Here is a 15,448-nt window from a genome sequence, read left to right as displayed (position 1 = left end):
TAGCCCTGGCTGTCCTGGAACTCTCTCTATAGACCAGGCTGGCCTCTGGGATTAAAGGCCTGCTGCTCTACTGCACTCGGGCCCAGTTTTGGTTTTCAGTATGTGAAATGATTACCGAACTTTTAAATTAGTAAGAGTGGTCTGCTTCGGTAACAACATCAAAACAACACATTTAGAATCCAAACTCTTTCATTCAGCCTGTTCATTACATTAGTAACGAGTATTCTAATATTTTTTCCCCCATAGGTAGTTTACTGTTTCCCTAGTCTTGAACTGTTTCATACTTTGTTTCATGTGACCAGAAAGCGTGTGGGCTAGATTTTTTCCAAGCCAATGTCTGTGAAATGTGTGTGCTGAGTTTTTTAATAGAACATTTTTAAAAAAACTTCATGCAGCTCTTGTTTATTCCCAGATGCTCCCATTCCAGCATTTGGAATTTATTCTCGTAAAAGTCAGTTCCATATTACTCTTTGTTTTGTGTATGTTCTAGTTGTTGGTTGCCTCTATGAGATGAATCGATTATTTAAGGGGGTCACAGGTGAGAATCTCAGTTTGCAAATTCTTTGGCCAGGCTGGCCGAGTGGATTGCAGGACACAGGTCTGACTCAGCACAGCCTGGTGCCTGGAAATCAAGGATTAATGCTCAGGGCCACAACAAGAAATACCTCATTAACTAATATTGTGTTCAGTATTTACCTAACCTGCAGAAGATTTAACTCTTAGCTACTCTTCATTCTAATCGTTCAGCTGAAACTAGAGGCCTGCTCCCTATGAAAGGACCAATTGTTCACAGTTGCCCATTGTTTATTTGTTACCTTGATTTGTGCACATGGCATTCTGGCTTTGCCCTTCCTGGTAGCCCCTGTACTTCACGTTGTCCAAGTCTGAACCAGCACCAAAGTGTGTCTTAAGAACCGGCGCCACGGCCCGTTCATGACTTCTGTGGACTCGGTTGTTTGTCCATTCTCCCCCTTAGAGCTCCAGCTAGTCAGCCTGGCTTCCCCATAAAAGAAAGCCTTGTTTGACATCGAGACACTTGAAGATTTGGAGTCTGAAGCTTTTCTTCTGTTGCAACAGCTCTTAGGAAATAAAGCCTTTCTAAAGGTCTGAATTGGTGTTTATTTAAGGAGAGCAAAGACCCGACATTAGTTTTGGAGCGCTGACTCTGAGCTGTGGTGGTGCTTTCATGTAGCCTTTTTGGAAACGTTGGTTGCCATCCTGTCAAAAACTCTCCTGTTGGGAGCTGTAGTTACTGGTCCATGGAATTTACATTTGAACCATAGGCATTTTCTTACTGCCAGGACTTTTTTTTTTCTTTTAAAGACTGTGTCTCATGAAAATTGATTGATCAGAAACTTCCCTTGTCTCACCTCCCAAGTGCTGGCATGACAGGTGTGGGCCACCATCCCTCACTACTGGCCAGACTTTGTGTTTTCCATGAATGGTCCATTTTGGCAATAATGATTTCAACATCACCCTTGTTTGTAAATAGTACTCATGGCATCTCCCTATTGCTGGTTTCCTGTTTTCTCTTTCCCTCTGGACATTTTGGAAATTGACATTTCTATTAGGTTAATTTTTTTTTTTGAGAGAGAGAGAATCAAGCATAATACCTTAGTTACAAATCCTGGATCAGAAGGATGACTTTGGCTGCACTCAATAAATTTATTTAGTGAGAAAGGGAAACGTGGGCCCTGTGCCTGGAAGGAGAAAACATGGCCTTTGGTTTAAAAACAGAACAACAGCAAAAAAAAAAAAACAAAAAAAAAAACTAGTTGTTTACTTTTTTAACACAAAAAATTGTTATTTACTTGAGAAACTCATCCATGGTGTTGACTGTGTGCCATGTGTATATTTTTTTTTCTTTATAGGTTTTATATGTTACAACAATTCTTGGAGGTGAGCACTGTTGTTATTCCAATTTGTAGTTGAATACAGAGACATACAAAGAGATTGAGTGGACAGACCAAAATCCCAAGTGGGAATTGGGTTTTGCACCCAGGCAGTCTGGCGCCAGAGTCTGCTGGGCCAAATAACTTCTTAATGCCAGATTATTCATTTCTCTTAGCAGTATTGCTAAAACAACTATGCCCGTTTGAAGGTGAATGATAGAGTAGCTTTGAGGTGATATATTCAAAATCTATGAAAATAGGGTCATATTAAATGCTTTAACCCCAACTAGGTTAACTGTAGAGAGTGTGTTTCCGAGTAGCAGGTTTGTGGAAGTATAATTGTTGTTACTAAGGAGGGAAAAGTCTCTTCCCCTCTCTGTGTCTTCATTGGGCTTTTACAACCTATCCCTTTTGATAATGGACTGTTTGGCAGTCATTGTCTCCATGGCTGCAATTAGAATGTTTCTATGTTGTTACTTTCAGCGTTTTCTCTTTTCCGCTGCAAATTGTACTGTTTAGGGTATCGGTGTTGTGGCTTAAACAATGAGAAGAAAATCAAAACATCAGCTGGCCACTTTCTTGATCAGCCTGGTGGCGGCTGAGGTGAGCTTTTTACATTGTTGACCCACCCCATGTTGTGTTTACCAGCTGAGGTGTGAGCAGCTGACCTGGCATGGTCCCCAGGGGGGAAGGAGGAAGCATAAGCAGAAGTCGGGGAGGTGCACATATGCTAATCTAGCTGCTGTCAGGTTTGGTAATGTCACCGGAGATGAGGAAATACAACCCTGTTGCCTAGCCACAGGCAGGCAGGACCTCTCGGGGTGGAGGGTCAGGAGCAGAGGATGCATCTGGTCTCTCCTGCACTGCTTGTCGCAGGGACGATCCTAGTCTACTTTAATGGCCTGAAGCTGTTCATGATATTTTTTGAATCTGGTCTTGTAGGGATGGCATAAAGACTGGTGATGTACAAAGAAGAAAATGTGAGGGAGCATTAACATTCACAGTGAGGGGAAGAGGAAACAGGACATAGCAATGCTCCACGTAGCAATGCCCAGGGCAGCAGCAGCCGGCAGCTCTTGGCCTCTAACTGGGGTCTCAGTAGCAGAAATACTGATGTTTTTGGACTGGATGGTTCTTTGTTGCATGGAGAGGGCTGTTTGCGGCATTGTAGGATGGATAGTGGCATCCTAGGCCTTTATGTTTAAGATGTGACGCTGTATGATCGTGGGGAATAAATTTGTCCTTTGCCTGTAAAAGAGGGTAGTTCTGTGTCTCACCTAAGCTTCTTGTCAACTACAGTGGAACTCCTGAAGCAGGGCTACTCGTGAAGAGATTGGTTTAGTCAAAGGTGCCCACAGGAGATGTTGAGGCCCTGTGGGAGGAAGCATTGCTGTGTCTTAAAACCCGAAGCAGGGAGAGAGAGCTCTGTGGGACCAGGCTTGGCTGCTTGGTCAAGAGCTACCTGATGTCACGGTAGGGGCCCTAGTGACCCGAGGACCACAGATTAAGTCCCACCTCTTTCGTTCTTTGAGACAGGGTTTCTCTGTGCAGCCCTGGCTGTCCTAGAGCTTGCTCTGCAGATCAGGCTGGCCTCAAACTCAGAGATCCACCTGCTTCTGCCTCCCGAGTGCTGGATCATGTCTCCAGCACGTGGACCTTTGGGCTGACATCCCACATCCAAGCTATAGCACCCTGCAGCTCTTTCATAACTGCATTATGGGACGACACGTGATTTAAACACCACAGCGTTGTGAACAGTTAATAAAGCTCCTCATCAGGAAATTAGATGGCAGAGCTCACAGGCACAGGGCATAGCATAAGAGGGGCAGTGAGCAGGGCCAGTCACAATCCCACCTCCTCCCTTCTCCTCCTGGTGTTCAAATCCTGTCTTTGTTTGAGAATTAAGTCAAAAACCATATCTTTGGGAAAACGGAGAAGTGCAGATTCTGTGGGCCTAATAGGCATTTATTGTTTTCATTTTGCAACAGTGAGTTCATTTTTCAAACATTTTATCCAGCAGTATAGTAAATTCAAGATTGTGAGCTCCCTTCTGACACTGGTAGGCATGTCTGAAATGTAGTAGCTGTTCTCTTAAGTATACACTAAGTGCACGGGACAGAAAATACAAGCTCCCCTGCAAAAAGAAAAAAAAAAGTCATTGACCAGGGCATTACACTTGCAAATGCATGTTCTGTTGTTTCCTTGTGTTCCGGCCATGATGCTTCAGTTTTTAGAGTCATACAGAGACACAGCTGTGACCACACAAAGATAGGAGCAGTAAGTAGAAGTCTCAGAAAGCTGATCCTCCCTGGTGACACACAGTGTGGAAGATCTGACCTAAGGGAAAGAGCATCAGCTGATAGCACGGAGGGAGGATGAGTTGGCTTCTTCATTTTTAGCTCCGTTCAGTGTTAACAGCACAAGGCTCCTATCACTGCCAAAGAGTGGAAAATACAAAAGAAGTCCTCCAAAGTCCCCTGATTATTCATAGACGTGAGCCCACCTCAGAGAGGTTTGGGGTGCAAATTTCTAATAGTTGCACCATCTAGGTGCCTCCAAGCTGAGAACGAACACAGAAGGAGCCCTTGCAGGTGTCTTCCGCAGGAAAGCAATGAAGAACACTGTAGGAAGGCTGCCTCCTCCGCCCAGGCTGTGCATCGGATGCTGAGACTGTGACACTAGGCAATGCAAAGAGCTTCAGAGCACCCCTGACATACTCCACCAAGGAGCAGTAGGCTTAGCCACTGCAGACCCACACTGCACAAATACTCTGTGGAGGCACAAGAGAGGAACTGTTGGAAATGGAAGAGACACGGGCCAGGCGGTGGTGGCGCACGCCTTCAATCCCAGCACTCGGGAGGCAGAGGCAGGGGGATCTTTGTGAGATCGAGGCCAGCCTGGTCTATAGAGCAAGATCCAGGAAAGGCACAAAGCTACACAGAGAAACTCTGTCTCCGGAAAAAAAAAAGAAGAAGAAGAAAATGGAAGAGACATGGGTTTTTGTCTTTCAACAGGAGTTCTTGGTGATCTAGCCATAGGAGACATCTGCTGCTAGACTGTTTCTTTACTTGTACAAACAGTATTAGTGGACTAGTTGGTTAGGATATTTTCTCTTGGGGAGCTTGCTTGCACACATTTTTCTGTTATAAATCATGCCACAGTGGACACCCTCCAGATAACTCCTGGGGTATAGCTTTGCATGCTTTTCATAACGAATACCGTGAAGCAGAATTACTGCGTTAGAAATGATGTGCCGCTCTGATAGAGACTGAGAAATTCTCCTCCAGAATAGCCGAACAGCTTGATCTTTTCCGCACCCACATGTGAGCCTAGCTGTCCCTGTGTCTTCACTAACACGAGATACTATCAGACTCTTTGAACTTGGTTCTTTGTGAGCGGTAAAGCTGAAGCACTGTTTTAATTGGCTTTTTGGAGTTAGGCATAACATTTTGGATTGAGCCAGACCTCTCTGAGGTGGGCTTGTGTCTATGAATAATTAGGGGACTTTGGGGGGTCTTTGGGAGACTTTTGTATTTTACTCTCTTTAATTGGCAGTGATAGGAGCCTTGTGCTTTTAACACTGAACGGAGGTAAAATAAAGAAGCCAATGTGTCCTCCCTTTGTGCTGTCGGTTTTTGTTCATGCCTACGTATATTTGTCTATTAATATCTTTTATTAATTTTGCTATTTGTTCTTCAAATTTGATAGAAAAGAGGGAGGAATACGGAACATTATTTCTGTGTGTGCTTTTTGTAAAAGTTAAAATATTTTTACATAAGTTTTTTTTTCTCGTGTGTGTGTGTGTGTGTGTGTGTGTGTGTGTGTGTGTGTGCACATTTGCACATGGAAATCAGAGGTCGATGTTGACTGGCTTCCTTGAACTTTCTCCACCTTATTTTTATTTTATTATATTTCTAATATATTTTTATAATTTATTTATTTTTATTTTATGTGCATTGGTGTTTTGCCTGCATGTATGTCTATGTGAGAGTGTCAGGTCCCCTGGAACTGGAGTTACAGACAGATGTGAACTGCCATGTAGGTGCTGGGAATTGAACCCAGGTCCTTTGGAAAAAGCAGTCAGTGCTCTTAACTGCTGAGCCATCTCTCCAGCCCTTTATTTTTAATGTTTATGGGTGTTTACCTGCGTGTATGTCTCTTCAGCATGTGGTCTCTCCCGGTGCTGGTGGAGGCCAGAAGAGGGCATTGGATCCCCGGAACAAGAGTTGCAGACAGCTGAGCCACGGTGTGGGTGCTGGGAATTGAACCCGGGCCTACTGGAAAAGCAAGAAGTGCTCTTCACCGCTGAGCCCTCTCTCCAGCCCCTTTCTGCCTTCTTTTTGAGACAGGATTTCTCACGGAGCCTGGATCTTGCTAATTGGCTTGACTGGATGGACATGAAGCCCCAGGACCCTCCTGTCTCTCTCTCCCCAGCCTAAGGACTAGCAGCATGTCCCACTCTACCCTGTTTTTTTTTTTTTTTTAATTTGGGTGGTAGGAACTCAAGCTCAGGTCTTAATCCTTGCACAGCAAGCACCATACAGACTCAGAGGCTTTTTTCCCCACCTAGTAATTTTTGTAGTCAAGTTCCTGTAGACATTTCACCTGTTGCCTTCATAGTTTTTACCCTTCACTTCAAACTTTTTTTTTAAAACTTCTACATTTTTTAATGTGCATGCGTTCATGCGTACATGTGCATATGTGAGTGCCACAGAGTACATGCAGAAGTCAGAGGACAACTTGGAGTGTTTCCGGGTGCTGTAACAGCAGACTGAGCAAGCTGAGCCCATCATGGGGCGCAAGCCAGGAAGCGGCACTCCTCCGGTCTCTGCTTCAACAGTTCCTGCTTTTAGAGTTCCTGCCCTGACTTACTGTGATCAGGACACAAAAGACAGATAGATAAACTCTTTCCTCCCCAGGCTGCATTTGGTCATGGTATCTACTACATAGACAGCAACCTGAGAGAAATAACTAAATAACTGAAGTAATCTTAAGAAGAAAAAAAAATGAAAAAAAGAAAGCAATCTAAGACAGTGTGCAAACTTGAAATGTCCCATCGAGGTAGAGAAGGTTGAAGTAGGTAAGAAATTGGAGACACGTTAGTGGCATGGAGATTCCTGTTTTGTAAATGAAAAGAGAGGGGACCGTGTATAAGAATGACTTCCAGGACAAAGAGTGGGATGGCCCAGGCTGGCAGGGTACAGAGACAGGCTGTGCTGTTCTCAGCCCTGGATAAAAACCTATTAGGTTACAGACCGTCTGCCTTCCACACTTTCTTCCCCAGAAAGCTTGCCATGGCCCCCCTCCCCTCTGGACACTTTCTCCCTGGACAGAGTGAGTTGACAAAGCTTGCCTGGCCCTGCAGAAGGTGGAACCCCTGGAGCTCTCTGCCCAACTTGCAGGGAAGCTCAACAGAAGTCATACCTAGCAGCTGTTTAACCATGCTCATAACATGTGTGTGTGTGTGTGTGTGTGTGTGTGTGTGTGTGTGTGTGTGTGTGAATCCTCTCACTTTCCGAGTTTCTAGGACTTTCTAAGTTTTGGTGGCTTCTGAAGTCCTTTTTTTAAAAAAAAATAATTATTTATTATTATTATTATTATTATTATTATTATTATTATTATTATTATTGACAGGGTTTCTCTGTGTATCCCTGGCTGTCATGGAACTCGCTCTGTAGACTAGGCTGGCCTTGAACTCATAGAGATCCATCTGCCTCTGCCTCCCAAGTGCTGGGGTTAAAGGCGTGTGCCTTCACTGTTCAGCTGACTTCTGAAGTCTTATAAGCTGCCTTGCTCCCTCCAGGAGGGAGTGCCTCAATTTATTAAACTTTTAAAGCACATTCGAAAGCACTGTCTTATGTAGCAATTTCTAGTAATATTGTTGAAGATACTGGGTTCTAAATGGTCCGAGTAGATGTACCCATTATTCCTCTCAAGACGGCAAGTTGCTGAAAGTTTCTACCAAGACCATATGAATACAAGAGAATAATTAGGCAGCTATAAATTATTACCTTGGATTAATATTAATAATATTATGAATTGTGTTTTTATTTTATAATTCTTGTCAGAGATAAATTCTTGGTATGTAGCCTAGGCTGGTCTTAAAATTGTGAATCTCCTGCCTCAGCCTCCCAAGTTCTGGAATCACAGAATTTTTAATATATTTCAGAAACTGAACCCATTTCTACACTCAGAGCTGTAGATGTCGTGGGTGTTTTTGCAAAACTTTAAGACGGCGGCGGAGATGTGTTACCCTTGTGCAATCTTAGGGAAGTTGAAATGTTGTTTCTTAAGCTCACATTGAGTTTCTTGGTTAACCCCAAAAGATTTTTCAGGGAAGAGGCAGAATTTTCTTTGTAGATTTGATGCTGTGATTCCTTGGCAGGAAGGGAGGCAAGCTGCAAAAATGTCACAGGAAACAGTGAAGTAAGGGTGTAGAGGACAGCCTGTGAAAGGCCGTGCTGTAGTTCACACCACGGAAGAACATTTAGTTGAGAATGTGAATGCCTTAAATGTGTTCATTCCAACGTCAGCTACCATTTTGCTCACTTTGGTATATTGCTATACTTTAAGCTTCCTTTGGCTTCCGTTATTTCCTTTGAAATCTTGAATTGGAACAGTCTGATGGAGAAGAAGTTGATGGTGTCTTCATAAGAATTCTGGATCTTTGAGTATTTGTGGGTACTGTTGGTTGGGGTGGAATCTAGACTCAGCCACGCTGACATTTGAAGTTGTGTTGTCTGTCTTGATGTGTCACCTTGGGTGAGAAAGTCTCCTCTTTGCCTCATCTGGGAAAGAGAAGTAGTGGCTTACCTCATAGACACGGTCACAAAGACTGACGGATGCAGTCACCGTGCAACTTTCAGCCCCTCCCACGGGCTTTTATCACTTTCCCAACCGAGCCAGTGAGAGTGGAAGTGCTTACCGAGCACGCTCCACCGCAGCATTGCTGCCTATTGTCGACTTCCGGTGTATCAGCCCGTTTTGATGTCAAAAGGAGGACACATGGCAAGGAAACTGGGGGGCGGGCCCAGGATATAGTTGGTGGTAGAAACTTTGCTTAGCAGCCTTGGGTGTACAAGGATGTAGATGGCTCTCCAGCAACACACGCACACGCACACACACGCACGCACGCACGCGCACGCACACACACACACGCACGCACGCACGCACGCGCGCGCACACACGTATACACACATACACACATACATGCACGTGCACACGCACACCATCCTGAACAACCCCAAACAAACAAATAAAAACCAAACTAAAACAATTGATATCCATTACAGAGATCCTTTGCTTCGAAAAGGAAAGGTATCTAATCAATGGATAGTGATTTTTTTTTTTTTTTTTTTTTTTGCTGTACCAAAACCCCTGACAAAAGCGATTAGAAATGTTTATTTTGGCTCACAGTTTGAGGGTCCAGACCCGCATGGTGGAGAAGGCATGCAGGCTGTTCGCGTTGTATCTGTAGTCAGAAAGAGCTCTTGGACCACTCTAGGAAAGACTGGGTTTGAAGTTCCTTTGGATATCCGGGTTTAGATGCTCAGAGAGCACGTGGAACCCTGGGTCAATGATCAAGAATGACCTTTCAGTGGAACTGTGTCTTTCAAATAAAATGTTTTAAGGGTATTAGAGGTTAATCATTGAATTCAGCCCAAGAGTGCCAGCCAAACAGAGAAGTGAAAGGGCCAGAAAGCAAAATCCCCCAGAGCTTGAATACTTAAGGAGCCATTGAAAGGACTTGGTTTGCCAGGCATGTGTTAAAGTTTACTGAGAGTGAAATAGAACCAAAGGGAATTTCAGAGAATGGAAGACCTTGGCGATATCTGATGTTTTGTAGACAACAGATACAATAAATGTGAGCTTTGGGGGACTGAGAGATGGCTCAGCAGTTAAGAGCACATGCTGGTCTTGTAGAGGGCCCTGCCTGGTTCAATTCCCAGAACCCAGATGGCAGTTTACAACTGTTTCTAACTCCAGTTCCAGGGGACCCATCACCCTCCTCTGGCCTCAGAGGGTACCACACACACCCACAGTATGCATACATACATGTAGGTAAAGCACTCATACATAAAAACTAAAAATGTGAGCTTTGGGGGAAAATCATTAAGTTAAATAATTTAGCTATTAAATTTAAAAAATTCATGCATTCAGTGTATATGTTTGTGTGCATGCCATGTTGTGTGGGTCAGAGGACAATTTGTGGGAGTCTTTCATCCCTTCTACTGTGGGGTACTGAAGCTAGATGGGCCATCTTGCTGATGCTAGGCTATTTTTAATATCAGAAAGAACATTTTGTGCAGTATAAGATGACAGAATACACAGTATTGAAAGAAATATAAGAAAAAAAAACAGACAAAATAGTTATTTTTTGAAGAAATTGATAGAGGTAAAGTTTTACTAAGACAACTCAATTTTAAGAATACCCAGAGCTACATGTGAGAAAAATGTATAGACAACGGAATCTCAAAACTAAATCTAGTTGACCTTGAAATACCTTCTCATTACCAGTCCCTACTATAATTCTGGTATGTAGGTGGCTCTCAGCAGATATACAGGAATGTGAAAATTCCTTCTATTTTATGTACTCTGTTTCCCCCTATGTAATTTGACTGTTCTTAAGGCCTCTCAGTACCTGGGAGAGGCGTAAGTTCAGTTCAGCAATCTTGCAGTTAAATAGCAGTTACTTTTCCAGTCTTCTCACAAAGCCCTTCCCTCTGACTACGCTCAGGCTATGCTCAGGCTACACTCCGGCTACACTCCAGCTACCCGTCTCCATTTGCAAGCTCCATCCCTGGCACTACTTAAGAAAGCACTTTGTGCAGTTTTAAGTGTAGTTAAATGTCCTCAGGTACCTCACCTAAAATTCTGTCCATTTTTCCTGTCTTTGGCTCTGCAATCCTTAAGAATGAACTAGAAGGTTTGGGAAATGAGTTCATATAATAGTGTCCTCTCCTTCAGGCTGTCATTGTTCTCTTTGTGTAGAAGCTTCCTTGTTTTTCTATAATGTTTCATTTCCCAAGTACAGTAAATAGGACACCCCCAAGTACAATATTTAGCTTTTGTGGGGTGTGGGTTCCAGACAGGGTTTCTCTGTGTAGCACTGGCTGTCCTGGAACTCACACAATATTTAGCTTATAAAAGACATTTTATTCTTTTTTTTTTAAGGTATGTATGCATCACCCCAGGTTTCCAAAACATCACTTCTCCCATTTTTAACTTACCTGCAGGAAAGAACCCGATCCTTCATCCTGCAGGATGTCTCCACAATCTAGATTTCGTTGACTGCTCTCCTGGGGTACAGTTTAATAAGCTCTTTTTGTCTCTACTTCCTGTAACCGGAAATCAGACAGTCCATTTCAGAACCTTTCCCCTCCCCCTCCAGCTTCCTCCCAGGTGTCGAGGAGTTGGTGGGTGCTCTTACACCGTGGGTCTGGGTCTGAGGTGGCCAGGCTGGCTGATATAGAACGCCTTGACTGGAGTTCAGTAGGTGTGTCATTTTCTTCTTACTGATTTGCTGAGACTCCACAAGGAGAAAGTTTTCTCGCCCTTTCATTTGATTAGTTAGTCGCATAGTTAGAAACAAGACACAGGTTTGTTTTGGTATTGTCACTGGAGCTCTCCTACAGGCAAATGGATATCTAAGTGCAACACAGGAACTGGCCACTGTGGAGCTCTCCCACCACTAAATAAACCTTGCCTTGGTCTGAGGTCCTGACTTATTAGCTACAGACTCTGGATGAGCAAGACTGGTCAAGAGTCCTATTTATCTCATCAATGTAGCCAGATTTATGGATAGGAAGATCTTTACCTTCTTAAGATCCTGGAAATAAACCAACCAAAGACAGATTGCTAAAGAAAGAGATAGGTTTAATTATAATTATTGTAGTCACTGGAAAAGAGTGACTTAAGGGAGCAGTTAGGATTTGTATCATGCATAATCTTTTTTGAAGTTAGAAACATTAATTGGTAGAATAATCATACAGCTTACCAGATACAGTGAGATATTTCAGTATGCATATACTGTAAATCTAAAATAACAACTCTGCTTTAAAGGAAATACTTCATTTATTTATTTTTTTGAGACAGTTACGAGAGAACATGATGGCCCAGAATACAGATTCAAGTTACCAGAAATGAAGCATTCCCTAGTGGAAGAAAATATATAAACTTCTGAGGTCACAGAACAAAAGAAAGCCATGAGCCAATGTATTTCCTGTAACACTGATGGAGCCATCAGCTAGAGACTTATTATCAGAGTGGGGTGGGCATCTTTGCTAGGATTCTCATGTTACTCTATTCTTAATTTTCAGGTTGGTGGAGACTAGCAGTGGGTCAAGATTCGCTGTCCATCTAAGATTTTTATCTAGAAGTCACAGGGCTGCTAGGTCAAATGCAGTGGTGGCCAGTGAGTGGTTACTGAAGGAAATAAAGATGGCCCCACATAACTTTGCCTTTGGATTGCAAACTCCATCTGTGCAAATGGACAGCCAGAGTCAACTGGTCTAGATGTTCTTCAGTATGAATATGGCTTCTAAGAGACCTTTTCACAGTACAGGATAATCGAGTTAGAGTAACTGGCAAATCCATCCTTACCTCAAACCTACGTCATGTTTTAGGAGAATTCAAAATCTGGTAGCCATTATGAAGTGCACAGTTTCTTGTATCATGCGATTATCATCCTCACGTATAGAGCATTAGAATACTATCCACACAGACCACCATACCTGCTAACTGACCTTTGCCCTCCCCTCGCACCCATCCTTCTCAGCCTCTGAAAATGCTATTCGTGTTGTTGGATTTTTGCCAACTTGATACAAACTAGAGTGAGGAGAGAGGAGAGAGGAGAGAGGAGGGAGCCTCAGTGATGGAGCTGCCACTTTTGGATTGGCCGGTGGGTGGATCTGAAAGGCGTTTTCTTTATTGATCATTGATATGGGAGATGTTAGCTCTGGGTAGATGGTACTAGGTTTTATAGGAAAACAAGCTGATCAAGCCCGGAGGAGCAAGCCAGTCAGCAGCACTCCTCCGTGGTCTTTGCTTCAGTTCCTGCCTGGTTCCTGCCTTGGCTTCCTTTGAGGGTAGATATAATCTATAAGCCAAATGAATCCATTCTTTCCTAAGTTGCTTTTGGTCAGAAAGTTTTGTCCCAGCAACGGAAAGCAAACTGGGATTCTATTCCACTCCGTTCTTGTATAAAGTCAGCATTTCTCTGTCTAGTCTACACAAATAAACGGTTCCAGTTTAAATTCTTGTGCTTGACATTTTGTTTAACACCATTTTCTCCACGTTTATGTGTTTAACGTCTTAATAGCAGAAGAAGAGGGAGAGAAAAGTCATTTCTGGGAAAGGAAAAAGGACTTTTGTAAAGATAAATCATCTGTGGGTGAAACAATAGGACACGTGATAGTTGTGCGGCCAGGTAGGCTCAGGAGTGGTGTAAGAATTCCCTGTTACTGAGTGTTCCTTTGCCCTGAGGAGGGGACTTTCTCGACAAGCAAGTCATTCTGAGTGTTTTGGGAAGGCTCACTGCCTACTTAAAAGATTTCAGGCACTCAAATGCTTCTTTTTTTTTTTTTTTTTATAATTTTTTGAGACAGGGTTTCTCTGTGTAGCTTTGCGCCTTTCCTGGAACTCACTCAGTAGCTCAGGCTGGCCTCGACCTCACAGAGATCCACCTGCCTCTGCCTCCCAAGTGCTGGGATTAAAGGCATGTACCACCACTGCCCTGCTCAAATACTTTTTGTTTAAAATAAGTTTTTTGTTGTTATATTCTGGACCACTTCAAAAGCACATGTATGTATATTTGTGTATTCATATTTTTATTAATATATTAGATAATATCTTTCTGTGATAAATCCGTAAGAGCAACAACTTACAGGAGGAAGGAGTTATTTTGCCTCTGGTCTGAGAGGTTTGGCTGGCTCCATTGTTTCTGGATCACGGTCAGGCAGAACATCATAGCAGAAGAATAAATTGGAAAGAAGTTGCTCACTTCCTGTGGTCAGGAAACTGGCAGGTATAGAAAGGGGCCAGGGATAAAGTCTTGTGTTCCCAGGGCACAGTGACATACTCTCAAAGCCCACCGTTGGTGACATGTTTACCCCAGCAAGGTCTCTACTGGCTGGAGACCAAATGAGGGGGATATTTATCTTTCAGACCAGCACAAGGATAATGAGAATCCATAGGGAGCAAGTTTAACACTGTGCCCCATTGGCAGAGTAAGAGTAGTAGGTTCTTGCCTAGAGCCTCTAACTTGTGTAGCTACGGATTCTTGGACCCGATGATGGTGCCAGGTATAGGTTTCATTTTGAGGAGCAGGCCTTAAATCTTGTCACTCAGCCACTGGTTACTCCCATCATATTCATGCCACTGTTGTCCCGGTTGGTATATCCTGCCAGGCTGGCTGTAATTGTAGCTTGCAGCTTCCACAGCTGGACCAGATTGATTTCTCTCCTCCTCCGATAAGTAGCATGCATAGCACCTTTCAGCACTATGAAAGCCAGCCAGTAGGGGTGAAGCTTCCAGGACAATGCCAGCTGTTTTTAATTTCATGACTCAAATATAGGATATCCTCAGCAATAGGATTTTATTGTCAAGCTCTGGAGCATAACCAAGAGCAATGACAATAGTCTCTGTCACTGGCCAACACTCCAATAGAGGTCACCCATACCTGACATGGGCCAACATGATCCTAAACAGAGAAAAAGCATTTCTACCCAAATCGGGAATAAGACAAGGACATAGAAACGCTCCCCGGTCCTCCTGTTCAACATAGTACTTGATGTTAAGTGAAAGAGATGAAGGAGATACATACATCAAGAATGGAAGAAGTCCAAGCACTTTATTTGCAGATGATATGATTCTTAAAAGACCATAAAGACTGCCAGAAAACTACACTGGATAAACACATTCAGCAAAGTAGCAGGATACAGAGTTAAAACAAACAAAAAATCAGTAGTTTTTTTTTATATATTGGTGATAAAACACACTGAGAAAAAAAGTTGGGGAAACAATGTCACTAATATTAACCTCGGAAATTAAAATATCTTGGAATAAATCTAACCAAGGAAGTGAACAACTTGTACAATGAAAATCTGAAGGCCCTGAGGGAAGAAATTGAAGATGCCAGAAGACAGAAGGACTTCCCATGTTCATGGTTTAGTAGGATGAGTGTTGTGAAAACGGCCACCCTAGCCAAGGCGGTCTACAGATTCAGTGCACTCACCGTCAAAATTTCAATGCAGTTAGTCATGGACACTGAAAAAAAAAAAAAAAGACCCTTTTTTTTTTTTTCTTTTGGTTTTCCAAAATAGGGTTTCTCTATGTAACCCTGGCTATCCTGGAACTTGCTCTGTAGACCAGACTGGCCTTGAACTCAGAGATTTCTTTTGCCTCTGTCTCCCAAATGCTGGGATTAAAGGCGTGTGCCACCACTGCCTGGCTAGAAAAAAAAAATTATCTTGAAGTTTATATGGAAATTCAATAGACCCAGGATAGCCAAAACAATTCTCCATGTTTTTATGATTGATGGAGAGTGACAGAGATAG

The 15,448-nt window shown here is 43.1% G+C and overlaps 1 protein-coding gene across 2 annotated transcripts in view; it reads left to right on the top strand.

Moving 5' to 3' along the window:
* Emb (embigin) overlaps window positions 1–15,448 on the top strand; it is a 48,598-nt gene that overhangs the window by 11,656 nt on the left and 21,494 nt on the right. The window lies entirely within an intron of this gene.

Source organism: Peromyscus eremicus, chromosome 11 (assembly GCF_949786415.1).
Source record: "Peromyscus eremicus chromosome 11, PerEre_H2_v1, whole genome shotgun sequence".
Classification (NCBI taxonomy): Eukaryota; Metazoa; Chordata; class Mammalia; order Rodentia; family Cricetidae; genus Peromyscus; species Peromyscus eremicus.
This window is presented reverse-complemented; position numbering and strand designations above follow the sequence as displayed.